The sequence below is a fragment of the Delphinus delphis genome, chromosome 1, assembly GCF_949987515.2.
Source record: "Delphinus delphis chromosome 1, mDelDel1.2, whole genome shotgun sequence".
NCBI classification, from domain to species: Eukaryota; Metazoa; Chordata; class Mammalia; order Artiodactyla; family Delphinidae; genus Delphinus; species Delphinus delphis.
Genome location: NC_082683.1, coordinates 114,894,352 through 114,911,548, shown reverse-complemented (window position 1 = coordinate 114,911,548; position 17,197 = coordinate 114,894,352). Strand labels below are relative to the sequence as shown.

Here is a 17,197-nt window from a genome sequence, read left to right as displayed (position 1 = left end):
AAGTAATCATTGTTAATTTTCTTATGTAAAACATCCAAAAAACGATTATTCATATGCTAGCACGTATGCATGTATTATTTGTATTCATTTATAGAATGAAAATAATATTTTATGAAATTTTCTTGAGATTTTTCGTATCAACACATATAGATCTAACAACTCACTATTTTAAATTATAATATGTTATTATATGGCTGTACCATAGTTTATTTAACCAATCTCCATTTTTTTGTTTTGTTTTGTAAGTTTTTTTCTTGAAGTATAGTTGATTTATAATGTGTTAATTTCTGCTGTACAGCAAAGTGATTCAGTTATACATATATATGCATTCTTTTTTATATTCTTTAACCAATCTCATAATGATGGGTGTCCTTGTTTTGTTCTCTCCAAAAGTAGACCCTGAGACACGAGGTTGGGTGCAGATGGTTTATTTGTCAGGTGACTGAGGAAGCGCATGTGAGACAGTAGGCAAAGTGGGACAGGGAAAATCACGTTCTATCAAGAGTACAAACTATGGACATGATCTGTGGCTGTGATGTTGACTTTCACCAACTCTCAGAGGTAGGGGTTGTCAGGTTTCTCCACCATAAAGTTACTCTCCCCACCCTGCCTCCACACTTGCACACTTTTTGCAGCCCACACTTAAGGGGGGTGGTTAGCCTCCTCCTCCTTGCTTACTCCCCCCTCCTTGAGAGTGGAGTATGTATATAAAATGATTTGGAATTCTTCAGCATGAGATCTTGGTTTCTTCCTGCATATTTATTTACTCAATCATTTACTTATCTCAATATGGGACTCATAGATATTTATTTTATACTTTGGACTATAATCCAATGTTAGTTTATTTTGTTGGCCAAATCGTTCCAGCTTTCAGTTGGCTCCTGTGTCCCTTTGATATACCCCTATCATTGTGGGTTATTGTTTATTGATTTTGAGCACTTCCTTAGTTTCTGGGCTCCATTGGTTTTCTTTCTTTTTTTTTTTATTGCCTGCATTGGGTCTTCGTTGCTGTGCACGGGCTTTCTCTAGTTGCGGTGAGAGGGGGCTACTCTTTGTTGCACTGCATGGGCTTCTCATTGCAGTGGCTTCTCTTGTTGCAGAGCATGGGCTCTAGGCATGCAGGCTTCAGTAGTTGTGGCACGTGGGCTCAGTAGTTGTGGCTCACGGGCTCTAGAGCACAGGCTAAGTAGTTGTGGCGCACGGGCCTAGTTGCTCTGCGGCATGTGGGATCTTCCCAGACCAGGGATCGAACCCATGTCCCCTGCATTGGCAGGCGGATTCTTAACCACTGCACCATCAGGGAAGTCCTTCCATTGGTTTTTAAGGAATAGAAGCTTACTCCATTTACCTCAAGTTTTGAGTGGGGAGATTACATTTTATGGCAGGAAGTACATAAAGATTTACTCTCCTTTTCCTAGTCTAATGAAATGTGATGTCTAGTTATGCCTGACTTCTGAAACCACTGGGGTCAACACCCTACCCTGCCATGTCCCCCTTTAAAAGATTCTTCATTAGTAGTTGTTAATTGAGGCTTCCAGTCTTTGCCTTTGGTCTTTCTTTTCTAACCAAGGCTAAATTTTTAAAAAACGTATGGCTTATGCTTTCCTGTTTCTGTAACTATTTCAGTGAGGATGTAGACCTAAGTTGATCTTGGCATTATGTGTACTTGTGTGTACGGTGTGGGTGGAGGGTGAGGGGGTGGTCTCAGTTCCTGTTCCACAGCTGTGTACAAATAGTGTTGTCTCCTGTCCCTGAAGCCAAGATTTGGGCAACTAAGATAACCATACACCCTTAGTATCTTGTACTCTGACTTTTCTTCTTCTTTTTATCTTGTCTCTTCAGACTTCCTTTGCTTTTTTTGTAGTTCAACTGTGCATTTTAAAGTATGTTTGTTATATTTTACCCAGAATTTCTAAAGCTTTTATATTTAAAGCTTTTTAAGTCTGTTATGTTGCCGGAAATGGAAGTCCTACTCTTTACTTCCTCTTTTTTTAATCTCTTTTTTTTATTTTGAGAAATTAAAACCATTAAAAACTACAAGGTATTATTTCAAATATATCTTAATCTTCACCCAGAAATGGAAATTCTTTCATTTATTCCATGAATATTTATGTGCAAGACACTGTCCTAAGAATTTGGGATAAATCAGTGAACAAAACAAAAATCTCTCTTCCCATGGAGCTTACATTCTAGTGGGAGATGCGGGCAATGAATAATAAACATAATATACAATGATATTGCCTGATATTTAGAAGGGGATAGTGCTCTGAAAAAAACAAAACAAAGCAAAACAAAACAAAAAACCCAAAACAACTAGAGCAGGGCTTGGAAATTAAGAGTGTAGGATGTTAGACTCTTTTTTTTTTGTCTTTTAATGTAAGGTGGTTCTAGCAAGCCCCACTGAAAAGACGACATTTGAAGGAGTCTTGAAGGAGATGAGGAGCTGGCTAGGTAGAATTCTGGGGGAAGAGCATTTCAGGCAGAGGGAACAGCCAAGGCAAAGGTCTTAAGGTGGGAGTGTGACTGATGTGTTTGAGGAAAAGCAAGAAAGCCTGTGTGGCTGGAGCCAAGTGCATAAAGGGGACCTTGTGCGAGATGAGGTTCAAGTAGAGGAGAGGGGTTGGTCATGGATGGACTTACTGGTCATTTGAAGAACTTTGTTTTTTCTCTGAGTTAACATGGGGTCCATTGAAGGTGGTTCTTCCCCCAATCCCCAAACTAATACAAAGAACTTTTTGTTTTTCCAACCATTTGAGAGTAAGTTGCCAACGTAAAGCCCTATTACCTGCCCCCCCATTCTTTACTGTATAATTCCTACAAAGACATTCTCCTCTATAACTATACAGCCATCAAAACCAAGAAACTAGCATTGATACTGTACTGCCATTCTATCCTCAGAGCCTCTTCAAATTTCACCAATTGTTCCAAATGTGTCCTTTTTATAGCAAAAGGATCCAGTCTAGATCTCACATCACTTTTAACTGTCAGGTCGCTTTAGTCTGAAAGAGTTCTTTGCACTTTCAAGGCATTGGCACTTTTGCAGGTTACAAGCTAATTACTTCGTACAATGTCCTCCTATTGGGTTTTGTTATTTGTTTCCTCATGATTAGAATTAGATTTTTTTTTTGGCCGTAATATCACCGAATAGGCATTTTTCCCCCCTCACTTCATGTAGTCATGAGTACACAATTTGAATTTGTCCGTTACTAGTGCTGAAAACTTTGATCACTTAACTAATGTGATGTCAACCAGGTATCTCCCCTGTAGAGTTACTTACAGTCTTTGTAATTATTATAGTAAGTATTTTGGGGAGAGGTCACTTAAGACTACGTAAATATTTTTTTCCTAATCAAATGTTCACTGACTAGTTTATTCTTTTTTTCCCCCAAATAGTTTATATATCTGAATATAAATATTACTTACAGCAATGATGAGCTGGTTTCAGCATCAGTTCTACCCCCCACGCCCACCTTCTAAAATGTACTCTTTGAGAAATCTTGTTCACATAAATAGATGAGCTCAGAACAAGTTTTATACTTGCACGTTGGCTTAATCCTTTGAACTCCTTCCAAGCTATATGCAAATCACAAATTCTCTATCATAAAAATGACACACGATGCTCTGTAAGCTGATTACATTATCCTTAAGTTTGTTGAAAACAAAAAAAAAATTTAAACCTACCTTGCAAAAGGATTTGTTTCTTAATTTTCAATTTCTCTGAATTACACAGGAAAGACTTATTAAGACTTATCAATGACACTTCATTTTATCTATTGCCTTTTAGAAGTGTCTGTTTTACTTGATATACTTAGAAAGGTTTAGAATATTTTGAATATTAATTTTATAATATTTTGATAACATACATTTATGATGCACTTTTGGGGGGGGTAAAAGATATTGGCTCTGGAAATTTAACTCAGTTAATTTATGGAAATGATCCGCCATCAGACCTAATGATGGTGGGCTACTAATTATCATGCCAGGACAACAGGCGTAAATAACCACCTGAGCAAACTGAGACATGTGTTTATGTTATCTAATGAACAGAGCCATGATCCATTGTCAGACCATTCAGCCGAATCAACTTCTTTTCTGTCAGAAAAAGTATGACTTCATATTCAATCCAAATAAACATGCTATTATGTATCCCCATGACAACCAGCTCACTTCTAAATGCAGCGACTAGCTGGGGATAAGATGATCCCATTTCCTCACACATCAATTTAAAAAGATACAGGCTTAACTCCCTTGATTTTACAATATTTACAATTTAAATAGCAACATCCAATACTCCCTGCAAGTCAGAACTCCATTTTTTTGCAACCAAAACTTGTTTATTAATAAAATCATGTTCTCAAGCTAAAGCAAATTTTAAAGCATGGATAAAAAAATACATAAAACAATTTCTGTGTAGTCATTGTAACAATCAGGACCAGTTACATAATTTGCAGGGCCCAGTGCAAAGTGAAAATGTGGGGCCCCTTGTTCAAAAAATCAAATATTTCAAGATGGGACCATCAGAGCCTTAAAGCCAGCACTGGCTCTCATAATATGGGGCCCTTCTAAGGGCAGGTCACAGACCCAGCAAGCTGGCTGGGACAATAGTTTTGTTCTTAGAGACCCTTATGTCCCTAGTATAAGCTGAATCAATGTGAATAAAAGTTTTTAAATTTTAAAAATAGTATCACTGGTCACCCTGTGCATGCATTTTCTTCTCCGTAAAAGTGTACACAATTTATTAACTGAAAACACCTGTGGATTTTCCTATCTGAAAGGCATGGGAAATCTGTCTATCACAATCTTTACCATAATCCAGTGAACAATTTCTCAGTGCCTCAGTTTCCTCATCTGTAAAATGGGGATAATGTACCTACCCTGAATTGTGAGGACTAATTGTGTTAATATGGGAATTCACTTAGAACAATGTATGGCATATAGTAGAACTGTAGCTATAGTAGAACAGAGTTGCAGAACTGTTTTCTATTATCACTATTATTATTATTACTATTATTATTCAGTAATTTCATTCGCTATACAAATTACAATAATGTCAGATAGGAATTGATTTAATGGCAGTGACAGACTTGGTACGTAAAATCTTTCTACTATCAAAGGTGAACCAGGTATTATAACCTTTTCCACGTTTATGTAAGATTTGCTATTTTTCACTAGAAAAATAGTGACCTAATGAGCAATGCTAATTCTGATGATGCTCTCCAAGCCAAGCATGTTTAAATGTTAAGCTTAGTGATAATTTTACCAGTGCCCTTAGCTTCCTTCACAAAAAATTAACTGGTTTAATTTTAAAGTCTGAACGTTCTGTAAATTATTATTGCACATTGCATTAGAGATATTTTTCATACTATTGTTTTACAATTTTTTTTTTTATGATGATCACAATGCAGAACTGTTTTTAGGAAGAAATTCATGGTATATGTAAGATTTATTATGTTTAGTTTTGGTGTTTTGCTTTTAGTTCATCTTTGGTAGTTCTTGGAATATTCATTGAAAAACTTCTGTTGTGTTTTGTCAGAGCTTTGGTCTCTTATAAAAACCCCCAAACTGTTGGTTTAATATGTCCAAGGAAATCCTCAGTCTGATTTCTTCAACACTCTGATTCTTCCTTAGCCACAGACTGGCAAATTTTAAAAAATTTAAATGATATAGACTTCTTTTACTAGAAAGCAACAGTACAATTCAAAATGGAAATCACATTTGTATAAAACACATCTGTATTAGCTTCCTAGGGGTGCTGTAACAAAGTACCATGACCTGGAGGGCTTAAAACAACAGAAATTTACTGGTTAACAGTTCTGGAGGCTAGAAATCTGAAATCAAGGTGTCAGCAGGGCTATGATTCCTCTGAAACCTGCAAGGGAATCCTTTGCCTCTTCCCAAGTTTGGTGATTTGCCAGCAGTCCTTGGTGTTCCTTAGTTTGCAGCTGCATCCCTCCAATCTCTGTGTTTTGTCACAGGGCGTCCTCCCTATGTGTCTCTATCTTCATATTGCCGTCTTCCTATAAGGACACCAGTCGTATTGAATGGGGGCTCATTCTACTTCAGTATGATCCCATCCTAATGTAACTAATTACATCTGCAACAACCCTATTTCCCAATAAAATCACATTCTGAGATACTGAGGTGTTAGAACTTCAATATTTATCTTTTAGAGGGACACAATTCAACCCATCACAACATCCAATTAAAATATTTTTATATAAAAGGGTGAAATTTTACTTCAGAGTTTAAATAATATTAATTTATTCAGATATTGGAAAATTTGCATCACAAGATTTTCCATTAGAACATACAACCAAATAAATATACAACCAAATTCTAATTTTATATGTCAATACAATGTACCTTTTGTTTATGAGTAATTGTATATTTTCATGGAATACATCTAACTACTTAGATTTATATTTCCTAAGACTATTATAAAAACATAAGAAATAAATTATGGAAAGAATCTTGTGATATAGATTACTCAAATCAGTAAGGTTCAGATTAAAATGATATAGAGTGAATATGCTTATCCATTTTAATAAAAATTATATATAATAAATTATAAAAATCAGATAACATATCAATTGTGCTCGTTCTCGTTACTTAATTTGTAATAACCTAATGTAGTGTGAAGCTAAGATTTTATGAAACAATGCCGTAAAAGGCATGGTATTTCTTCTGCAAATACGTGTGAACACATGTATCAAATTCTGGGGTTTGGCTTTTGGAGGTAAGTTAGAGCCATGTATTAATATCAGAAATCATTCCATTAACTTTATTAGACATCATGACTAAACTTTGTGCATACATGTGAAGAAGGAGAAAGACGTACACCTTAAAAGTCAATCAGTCTGTGCTTTTCATTTGTAAATGTGAAACAGGAGGTAGGAAAGGACAGCCTATGAGATGCCTCAAGAACAAATGTGTGCTCAGAGGGCTCGGTTCCAGGAAAGACTTACATGGAAGTTGAGGATTTGCAAGTCGATTCCCTTGGAAAGTCTTCGTGCATCCAAATTGTGAGTGTTACTGCTTGGCAAAGCTTATGTCACATGGGGAACCTTAGCAGCAAATGATCTGGGAAATGTAGCTTTTAGCTTTCCAAGTAGGATAGGTTAGGAAGGTAAGCTAGGATGTGGGTCTTGAGTGAAACAAACTAGTTTACAAAATTTACCACTGTGGCCTTCAGTAGAAATTACCAACAGTGTGGCCTGAACTTCATGCTGAACAGACTTAACACTAAATCTGTGTGTGTGTGTACCTTATATTTAACATTGTGGTCTAAGAATCTCCTGGAAACTATAGTAGCTGGCCCACAGGTACGTAGTCCTGTCCCTGTGAAGAGAGGTAAGATGATTCTTGAGTCCTGTAGCCAGAGATGAAGTGACTTTATTGGTGAGTGCAGACTAACTCATAAAACTCTAAAGAACAACACCTGCAAAGGATGAACCTGGAAAGAATCTAGATAACTTTTTCTATGAGTGCTTTATCAGATTTCATCCAACGTCTCATGTTAGTTATTTTTATTTCCTTACATCTGTTTCATTACTGTTTATGGTAGCAAAGAAAAACAAAACCTAAAGCAAAAGGTCTGTAAATTTACATGGAGGGGGAATAGCAAATAAATGGAGTAGAACTGTTGAGAGACATTGATTCTGTAGCAAATCAAGCGAGAAGCCCAAGAGACTGAGTAGGTCTTTGAAGAAGTAAAAATAAAATAATCCCCTAAGGAAAAGTAGAAATAAGAGGTATCCCCTGTGGAAGGAACATAGAAAATGGACCCAGTGTGGCTAACAGGGACCCAAAGTAAAATGGAACCAGGCAGTCATGACAGATCTGGCGTTCAATCACATACTTTGTGTTCTTAGAAAAACCACAGACAAACAACTATAAGGACTTCTGATTCCGCTAAGGGTCCTACCTGGAAAAGCCCCCAACGAGAAGCTCCAGTGACAGCCAATCACAGAAGACTTGCAGTCAGGCTGAGCACTTGCAGTCAGGCTGCAAGGGCCATCCAGTCCCCTTTGCAAGTCCCCCAGCTGTGACTTCTGCAGGTTTTGCTTCTGAAAATCCCTCACCTCTTTCACCCTCCAGGGATGTACGTTGGGCACATATCCTCTGTTTGCAAACCTTGCAAACAATAAACCTTGTCTTTTGCTTTAAGACAACCCTGACTCTTTTCTGGGTTTTATTTATGATTTAGGACAACAAAGAACAGATGAAACAAGCTGAATCCATAGAGCTCATGAGAGGGATGTAAGAGCTGTTGGGACCTTAGCGTCCTCAATTATAAAGGAAGAGCTTTGGGCAAGGTGGTTGCACAACAAGGGTACTTTCAAGTCTGCTATTCATCAGTGAACATTCCCAAGGAGGTCCCATCACCACCGTTCCTGGCTCCTGGCCTGAATATGGACAGGGTTTCTGCCCTTCCAGGTCCTCCCAGTAGGACAGGGGAAGGGCAATAGCATTGGACCAGTAAGGAACACCAGGCTGTGTGGTTTCAGACAAGTCACCCAATATCTCTGAGGTGTAGGGGCTGGATAATCTCTAAAGTTCTTTCTAGCTCTGTTGTTCAATTGTGTTTCCCCCCGAAGCATGGGCTCTCTGTTCAGGTTGTTCCCTGGAGACCTAGAAGTGGAGAAATGGGGAGCAGGGTGGGAACTCAGACCATAATATGGAGACAGAGACATCCTTTTGTCCCATCCCAATACATTTCGCCTTCCTTGACTTTGAATCTGTACCTCTTGGAACAGGACCTCTGCAGTCACAGGAATCTCTAATATGTAACCCACATAGACTTCCCTGCTGAGGATGATTTTCCTTCCTTTTCTGATAAAGCTTCGAATCTTGGCCCTATAATGCAGCTTTGAAGCATTCTTTGCACTAGTAATCGTTCCCTTCCACACCTCTGCAGGGTCTGTATCCAGGTTGCCCCTGTCACAGCCCTTGGTGAAGGGAGACATGTCTATTCCATAAAATGGAAGTGAAAACTTTATTCCTTTTGGCTCAGTTTTTCCCTCCCTGGGCCTCCAAGAGGGGCCACATGGGCAGAGTGTAGCCAAGCCTGGGAAGACACAACTGGCTTCCCCTAATTACCCAGGTTTCCAATCATTTTCTGAGTTGGAACTCCAGCACAATGCAACCCTAATCGATGTCCCTTTTTCGGAATGATTCTGCTACCTTTAGCCCTGGAGCCCTGACTCCTGGTCCCAAGGGGGCGAGTCTGGGAAATCATTCACACACCAACATTGATGGCCCCCCATGCTGTGGATATAAGCCCAGAAAGGAGTAGGTCTTGAGAGGTGGCATCTGAGTCATCAAGGCCCTGGACATCAGCCTCCCTCATCCTCTCCATGAACGTGTCCTCAAGACCTGATTGTACTCAGCCGGCACGGTGAGCAGACATGGTGAAGCTGTTGCCATGTTTCCTGGTGCTCATCAACCCTCAGTGTTCTTTGCTCAGGAAGGTAGAGTTTGGTGAAGGCTGTGCCTGTGGTCTGGCCTGAGGGAACTGAGGTTGCTCAAAGCTGGTCCAGGGAACTCTTAGCATGGAGGAGGGTTAAGGGAGAGAGTGAGATATGTGGTCTCCTAATTTTATGGAGAAGTGAGAGAAGAGATCTTTGTGTTCCAGGTTGTCTAACTTCTTTCCTGTATCTCCTTTTCTCTCCAACAGAGAGGGGAAGGGTAGCCTTTGTGTTCCCCATCGAGTCACATGATTCCTTTGCTGCACTGGAGGTGGAGCCCATCAAGGCCTGGCACACAGATTATGATAGATTCTATGCTAACCTCACCCATGATATAGTCTCTAGGCATATAACAACCTGGAGCAAGAAAATGAGGTCCTCCTCTTTAAAGAAAAGATTGAAGTGTGTAGTGGGTTTGTGGGTGGTTCTGATACATTTTTCAAGATCCCGTAGAGCTCTCCTGGTCCAAAGCACCTCTAGGTGGGCTGGGAGTCTGCCCCAGGGATTGCAGAGCTCTGGGAGGATGGGAATCCCACAGTGAGGAGGAGTCTGAAGAAGGAAGGGATTCTCTATGGGGACAAAGGGAAGCATTTGCAGGGGCAGAAGCAGGATTCCTTTGGCGGTAACTTTGATAATCAGTCTTTGGTGGGAGATGTTGGAGATGTGAACTTGTGGGACTGTGCTGTCACCAGTTGAGATTAACAGTGTCTATCATAGTGAGACTTTCAGTCCTAATGTCCTGACCTTGGAGGGCACCAATGGCTGAGGTGCATGGCGAAGTGTTCACCAAGCCCCGGGTGTGGCTCCAAGGTTCTTTCAGATCCTCTCAGTGTTCATGTCCTGAAGGGCAAACCTCGGAGATTAAACCTCTCTCTCCCCATGTGTCAGGCTCTTCAGTGTTTGTTTGCTGACCTTGCTTAAGCTGTGTTGGGACTGCTCTCCCTCCCCCCACACCCCCACGGCTTGTGGGATCTTAATTCCCCAACCAGGGATTGAACCCACACCCTTAGCAGTGAAAGCACAGAGTCCTAACCGCTGGACCGCCGGGGAATCCCCTGTCCCTCTTCAATGCACCATCACCTGACGGGAGTGTTTGTTAGTAGGCAGCCTATTGAAGCAGTAATCACTGGGGATCAGAACTGAGGAAGGTTTTGAGCTTAGAGGTACCTTAGAGACCACATGGAATCATGGTTTTCATACATTTCTTTTGAAAACTTGAGACCAAATAAGACTTTATGGTAACACCCCCCTCCTCAAAAATAAACAACAACAACAAACAAAAACTGGTAGAAGCAATGTATATCTTTTTAAGCTGTTTAAATCTTCACTATTTTTTGGAAGGTGTTAGCTGTGGGTGAAATCCCTAATTCTTTCCCAGAGACCTTCTTTCCAAGTAACACAATTTGAAAAGGGATGCTTTAGACCAAAGCCCTTATGGCACAGAGTTTGAGGACCTAGAGAGGAAAGGAATGGCTGCAAAAGTAATAGTCTAGCTCAGAGTGGAAATGAAATGCAGGTCTTCTGATTCCCTACATAGTAGATGTATTCTGACGTTGGTCCCAGCCCCTTTCTTCCCATAACTAAGCCTCCACTCCACCCCCAAGGGTGGGTTTTGGCAACTGTGTTTCCACTACGCGCTCTTAAATCACTGACTACATTTGATTTGGACCAATGGTGATCTCCTGACCCAAACTGGACTAGGTGGATTATTTCTCTATTCATACTTTTGAATTAAGAGTGAGAGATTCTCCTTCAGTTTGAGCAGAGTTGAAAGGTGGAGAGAGAGAATTTCCTGGATTCCTGGTTCTTGTTCCTGATAAAAGTGCTTTCAGTAAATCCTTTCAGATTCATGCTACCTGCTACTGGAAAAGTCTTTACTGAAGACCCCTACACAGTTTCTTCATAATTTTCTATCATCAAGAGACTTAAATTAGCAGGTTTCAGGTGAACAGCTGTTTGTTGCTGATTTCCAGGAGCCCAAAGTTTTTTTTTTTTTTCCCTGTATAGACTTTCTACATTGTCAGAATTTGGTTTAAGTATTTGGCCCAATCTTAAAAATAGAAAATCCCATATAAATGATCTCATATGATATTCAATCTCTCTGTGAATATTTCTCAATGTTGACATTTATGCTGTAATACAATATATCATGGAGAAAATTTGTTCTTTAGAATTATATCCTAAAAAGTAATAGGGATTATGGGGGGAAATATGGTTTAGGGCATAACATCAAAAACTTATGCAATGATGTAATTGGCTCAATGTCCAAAACAGTGACTATTTCAATAAAACTATTATCATTCATATATCAAGTTACAATAACCAAATAGTGGACTTTACCTTAAAAAAACCCAGATAAATCTAACTTGATAGAGAGGTGTATAAGTAAAGGTTGAGTAGTGGAGATAAAGGCAAAATGCATCAAGATGAGAGACAGCACAGAAGGTACTTCTAAGACAGAGCACATGCCCAGGTGGACCCAGGAAGAATATTTGGTTCCGCATTCCTCCAGTTTGCTGTATTCCCTTGTGTTGGTGTACTTTGTGATAGCTGCTGTTACTTGGTGGTGGAAAATAGTAACCGGCTGAGAAAAAACAACGATGCAACATCTATATTACACTGATATCATTCCCTCACTTACCAGTCACACCTGAATTAGTTCTTGTCCCAAAGCAAGATCTGTAGCTGAACAGAGTGTACTAAAGACCAGTGGTGGTGGTGCTGGAATTTCTGTATTCAAGGGGCTTAGGAGTGGCAGTCTGGTTGAAAAGGGGTACTAGGTGGTACTATATTGAAACTACATTTGAATAGCAAGTATATTTTATTATTTATTTTTTACCTAAGTCACATCATCCCCTCCAAAGTTGGCTCTGGCTTTGTTAATTACATAAGAAAGTGATGTGGCAGAAAGTATGCTGTTCAGAGATGGCCTGGAGCATCGAAAGCTCATGAAGTGATTTTTTAAAAATTTATTTAGTTTTGGCTGTGTTGAGTCTTTGCTGCTGCACGCGGGCTTTCTCTAGTTGCGGCGAGCGGGGGCTACTCTTCGTTGTGGTGCGCGGGCTTCTCATTGCGTAGCTTCTCTTGTTGCAGAGCACAGGCTCTAGGTGCATGGGCTTCAGTAGTTGTGGCATGAGGGCCCAGTAGTTGTGGCTCGCTGGCTCAGTAGTCGTGGCTCACTGGCTGTAGAGCACAGGCTCAGTAATTGTGGCACATGGGCTTAGTTGCTCCACGGCATGTGGGATCTTCCTGGACCAGGGATCGAACCCGTGTCCCCTGCATTGGCAGGCAGATTCTTAACCACTGAGCCACCAGGGAAGTCCCAAAGTGATTTCTTAAGTAGTGTATTTGGCCCCACGGGCTGAGATTCAGAAGCATCAACAACCATTTCAGTTCAGAGATCTGCTTAGGGTGATGACCAAGATGAAACAAAAGGGAGGACAGGAGAGAGACCTTTCCCAAATGTACTTTACCAGCCTGAACAGTTCTTCAGGAAGAGGCCATGGCAGCAGCTTCTGGGGCCCAGAACCAAACATTCCTGCCCTGAATGTACTTCTGAGGCTGTGCAATTAGGTGGGAGCTCCCAGGGGGTGTCAGAAACAGGAGATGTCAAAAACATAAGACTCAAAGGGGTGGATGGGAATCAAGAGTATTTGATCACACAGAAACAAAAAGGAAGATGTATCAAATGAGACATGGTGATGGGCATTGCCAACATCCTAGATTACTAAACTGTTCAAAAGGTTTCCAATGTCCCCAGTGCTGCTGTCAGAGTGAGCAGAAGTAGAATTCTCTCCCAGCAGGGGTAAATCCATGGACTTCAGATTAATCTCTCAAGGGATTGCTCCCAAATGAGTTTATATATTGACTCAGGACAATCGACATCAGTTCACTTGTGTCTTGTGAAGCTAAACCAAAATTTTCTTCAACTATTTTCATTCTCTCAACCATTACAGGTTTCTATTATTGCCTTTGGCAACATTGAGTCCTGGGTTTGGAGAAAATAATTTTGTCTGGGATATCTGATTTAGCAGCTGTGGTAGTAGCTTGTTTTCTACATTTTGTAGGTGCGAGTCAATGCTGTGGTAATCTTGTGTGCTCTGTTGAACTCTTTGAACTGTTTAAAGAAAGAGCTCATTCAACTTTGCAGGGCTTGTAGGAGCCATGCTCCTCTTGGTGGAAGAAGCCCAGGCTGCAGATGCTGAGGGAATATGTCTCTGCAGTGTGATGCTGGCTGAGACAAAGCAGAATTAGAAGCTGGGGAGAATGAATTTAAAGGCTAATTTCTTTGGATTTTTAACTCACAAGGTGAGAAAATTTGACTTTGGACTTTACTTACGAGGGAATGTAATTTTTAGACTTTAATCTCTCCCTGGAAATTTAATGATGAAGAGTTCTGTATTTAGATTTGGGGCATTATATGTTGTGGGCAATTATTACTGAAACACATTAATACTGTCATTTAATTTCATTGCAGAACATTTGATGGAACCATATTTGGATGATATGACTAGAAATAATTTGAACTGGGAACAGTAGGGAGTTAATTTTAGACTTGGTTGTAGCATGGCCTCAGAGTTAATTTAATTATTCTATTATTCTGACTATTTATTCTGCCAGCAGTCATAGGAGAATTTATGAAGGAGCACTGGGGATAGTTACATCTCCGGCTGGTCACAGGTATATTAATTGAGCCATTTTAGATTAAAAGAACAAAAGATAGAGGTATTTTTGAATGAAATATTCGCTCCCCATTCCTGATGTTTCCTTCCACAGGATGAAAGCAGCATTAGAGGAATGTCCCTGACCTCACTTCCCTTATCCTCATTCATCTCCAGGGGAGAAGTCAGTCATGTCCTGAAGCTGGCTAACACAGGCTTGGTACACTTCTTCCCAACTCTGCATTCAGTGACATCACATTGGTAGTTTGAAATCAGCCCTAGTGGGAGTATTTAAAGCATAGAACCAGCAAACACTACAAATCAGGGCTTTTTGTTCCAGATAACCAGTTTACCAGCAGTATATCTGTCATTTACTCTGAAAGGAATGACTTCTCCTATTATTGACTTTGGGATAAGGAACTGAGCATATGTATGTCAGTCCTTTTCTCTCCCCTCCGTGTGTGTGTGTGTGTGTGTGTGTGTGTTGGGACCTACCTGTCTGCAAATAGGACTTGTTTGGGTCTACTCTCAGCAATTTGGTGACTTTGACAGTAAATACTCTTCACCTATGAAGAGTAATCTGTCTGGTCTAGCACCACCTGGGACTGGGTGAGTAAAGCTTTTTATATCTGGGGATTGGTATTAAGTCATCTTCACCAACCAAGTCCCCCAGCCCCTTCAGTTTTAAAGTCAATGCTTTGAACTCTGTCTGCCTTCTTAATTTCTCTCAATTGTTTCAAAACTCCATTGGAAAGGAGAGTAGAATTTATAAGCATCCTTATACCTCAACACTTACATTTTCTCTCTTGAGTTTTTTGGAAGTTGTATGTATATACATTCTTCTACTGGTTATTTTTAACTTAAAAATATTCTGGTTTTTTTTCTAAATTATATTTTTTATTTTGAGAAATGATCTTACCAAGAACTGGAAATTTGCATCAGAATTTTTAAAACTAAAACTCAAATAATTTAAAGAAAACTTTACCCTCTGTCCCAGTGCTGTCTTTCTTACATATTTTTTCAATAAGTTGACATTTTTAAAATAAACTTTTAATTTTGAAATAATTTTATATTTATAGATAAGTTGCGCAAATAAGGCAGAGAGTTCCTTTATGCCCTTTACCCAATTTCCTCTAATTTTAACATCTTGAATTACAGTGGTACATTTGTCAAAACTAAGAAAATCAGCATTGGTCCATTACTATAAATTGAACTCCAGTTTTCATTCAGATTTCCCTGGTTTTTATACTAATGTCCTTTTTCTGTTCAAGGATTCCATCCAGAACATGACGTTACCTTTAGTCATCATGTGTCCTAAGCCTCACTGGTCTGTGACAATTTTCTGGGTCTTTCCTTGTGTTTCACAACCTTGACAGTTCTGAAGAGTACTGGTCAGGTATTTCGTAGGAAGTCCCTCAATTTGAGGTTATCTTATGTTTCCCTCCTTATTAGACTGGAGTTGTGGGGTTTTAGCATAAATGATTTATTAAAAAATACTTTATAAACACAATACATATGTAGATATTTATATACATTATATAATATCTTGAATTCTAAAAGCTGAGTAATAGATATCATTTAAGTAGCTTTTATAACTTGCCTTTTTTATTAAACTTTGTCTTAAGAGTCAGCCCTTTTGAAATACAGGCTTTTTTTTTTTTTTTTTGCTATAATGTGATATGTGCATTTCTGAAAATCCTCATGTTCAGCATAACTGTGCACTAAAAATAGCAGGGCTGTGGGATAACTAGACCATAGATAATTAGGGACAGACCACTCAAAACCTATGCATGGGAGACCTTCAAGATGGCAGAGGAGTAAGACACGGAGATCACTTTCTTTCCCACAAATACATCAGAAATACATCTACATGTGGAACAACTCCTACAGAACACTTACCGAACGCTGGCAGAAGACCTCAGACCTCCCAAAAGGCAAGAACCTCCCCAAGTGCCTGGGTAGGGCAAAAGAAAAAAGAAAAAACAGAGACAAAAGAATAGGGACGGGACCTGCAACTCTGGGAGGGAGCTGTGAAGGAGGAAAAGTTTCCACACACTACGAAGCGCCTTCACTGGCGGAGTTGGGGGGGTGGCGGAGGGGAAGCTTCGGAGCCACAGAGGAGAGTGCAGCAACAGGGGTACAGAAGGCAAAGCAGAGAGATTCCCGCATAGAGGATTGGTGCCGACAAGCACTCACCAGCCTGAGAGGCTTGTCTGCTACCCTCCGGTACAGGGTTGGACTGGGAGCTGAGGCTTGGGCTTTGGAGGTCAGATCCCAGGGAGAGGACTGGGGTTGGCTGCATGAACAAAGCTTGAAGGGGCTAGTGCGCCACAGCTAACTGTGAGGGAGTCCAGGAAAAAGTATGGAACTGCCTAAGAGGCAAGAGACAATTGTTTGGGGGTGCACGAGGACAGGGGATTCAGAGCACCGCCTAAATGAGCTCCAGAGACGGACGCGAGCTGCGGCTGTCAGCACAGACACCAGAGACTGTCATGAAACGCTAAGGCTGCTGCTGCAGCCACCAAGAAGCCTGTGTGGTGATCCAGGGACAACTTCCCCAGGAGAACACATGGTGCGCCTCAGGCTATTGCAACATCACACCAGCCTCTGCCACCGCAGGCTCGTCCCACATCCGTACCCCGCCCTCCCCCCGGCCTGAGTGAGCCAGAGCCCCCGAATCAGCTGCTCCTTTAACTCCGGCCTGTCTGAGCGAAGAACAGACGCCCTCAGGCAACCTACAGGCCGAGGCAGGGCCAAATCCAAAGCTGAACCCCAGGAGCTGTGCGAACAAGGAAGAGAAAGGGAAATTTCTCCCAGCAGCCTCAGGAGCAGCGGATTAAATCTCCACAGTCAACTTGATGTACCCTGCAACTGTGGAATAGCTGAATAGACAACGAATCATACCGAGATTGAGGCGGTGGACATTGGGAGCAACTGTAAACTTGGGTTTTCTTTTCTGCATCTAAGTTGTTTCTGGTCTTATGCTTATCTTAGTTTAGTATTTAGAGTTTATTTTCATTGGTAAATTTGTTTATTGATTTGGTTGCTCTCTTCCTTGTTTGTAAATAT

The 17,197-nt window shown here is 40.5% G+C and overlaps 1 long non-coding RNA gene and 1 pseudogene across 1 annotated transcript in view; both read left to right on the top strand.

Moving 5' to 3' along the window:
- The window catches only part of LOC132423193 (uncharacterized), a 37,055-nt gene extending 30,121 nt beyond the window's left edge, over positions 1 to 6,934 (top strand). The window contains exon 3 of the long non-coding RNA XR_009518953.1: positions 6,888 to 6,934. This is a non-coding gene — a long non-coding RNA (uncharacterized lncRNA). The remainder of the gene's footprint in view (positions 1 to 6,887) is intronic.
- A 2,473-nt stretch (positions 6,935 to 9,407) lies between these two features.
- LOC132426735 (C-reactive protein-like) lies at positions 9,408 to 10,233 on the top strand (annotated as a pseudogene).
- Positions 10,234 to 17,197: the final 6,964 nt, after the last annotated feature.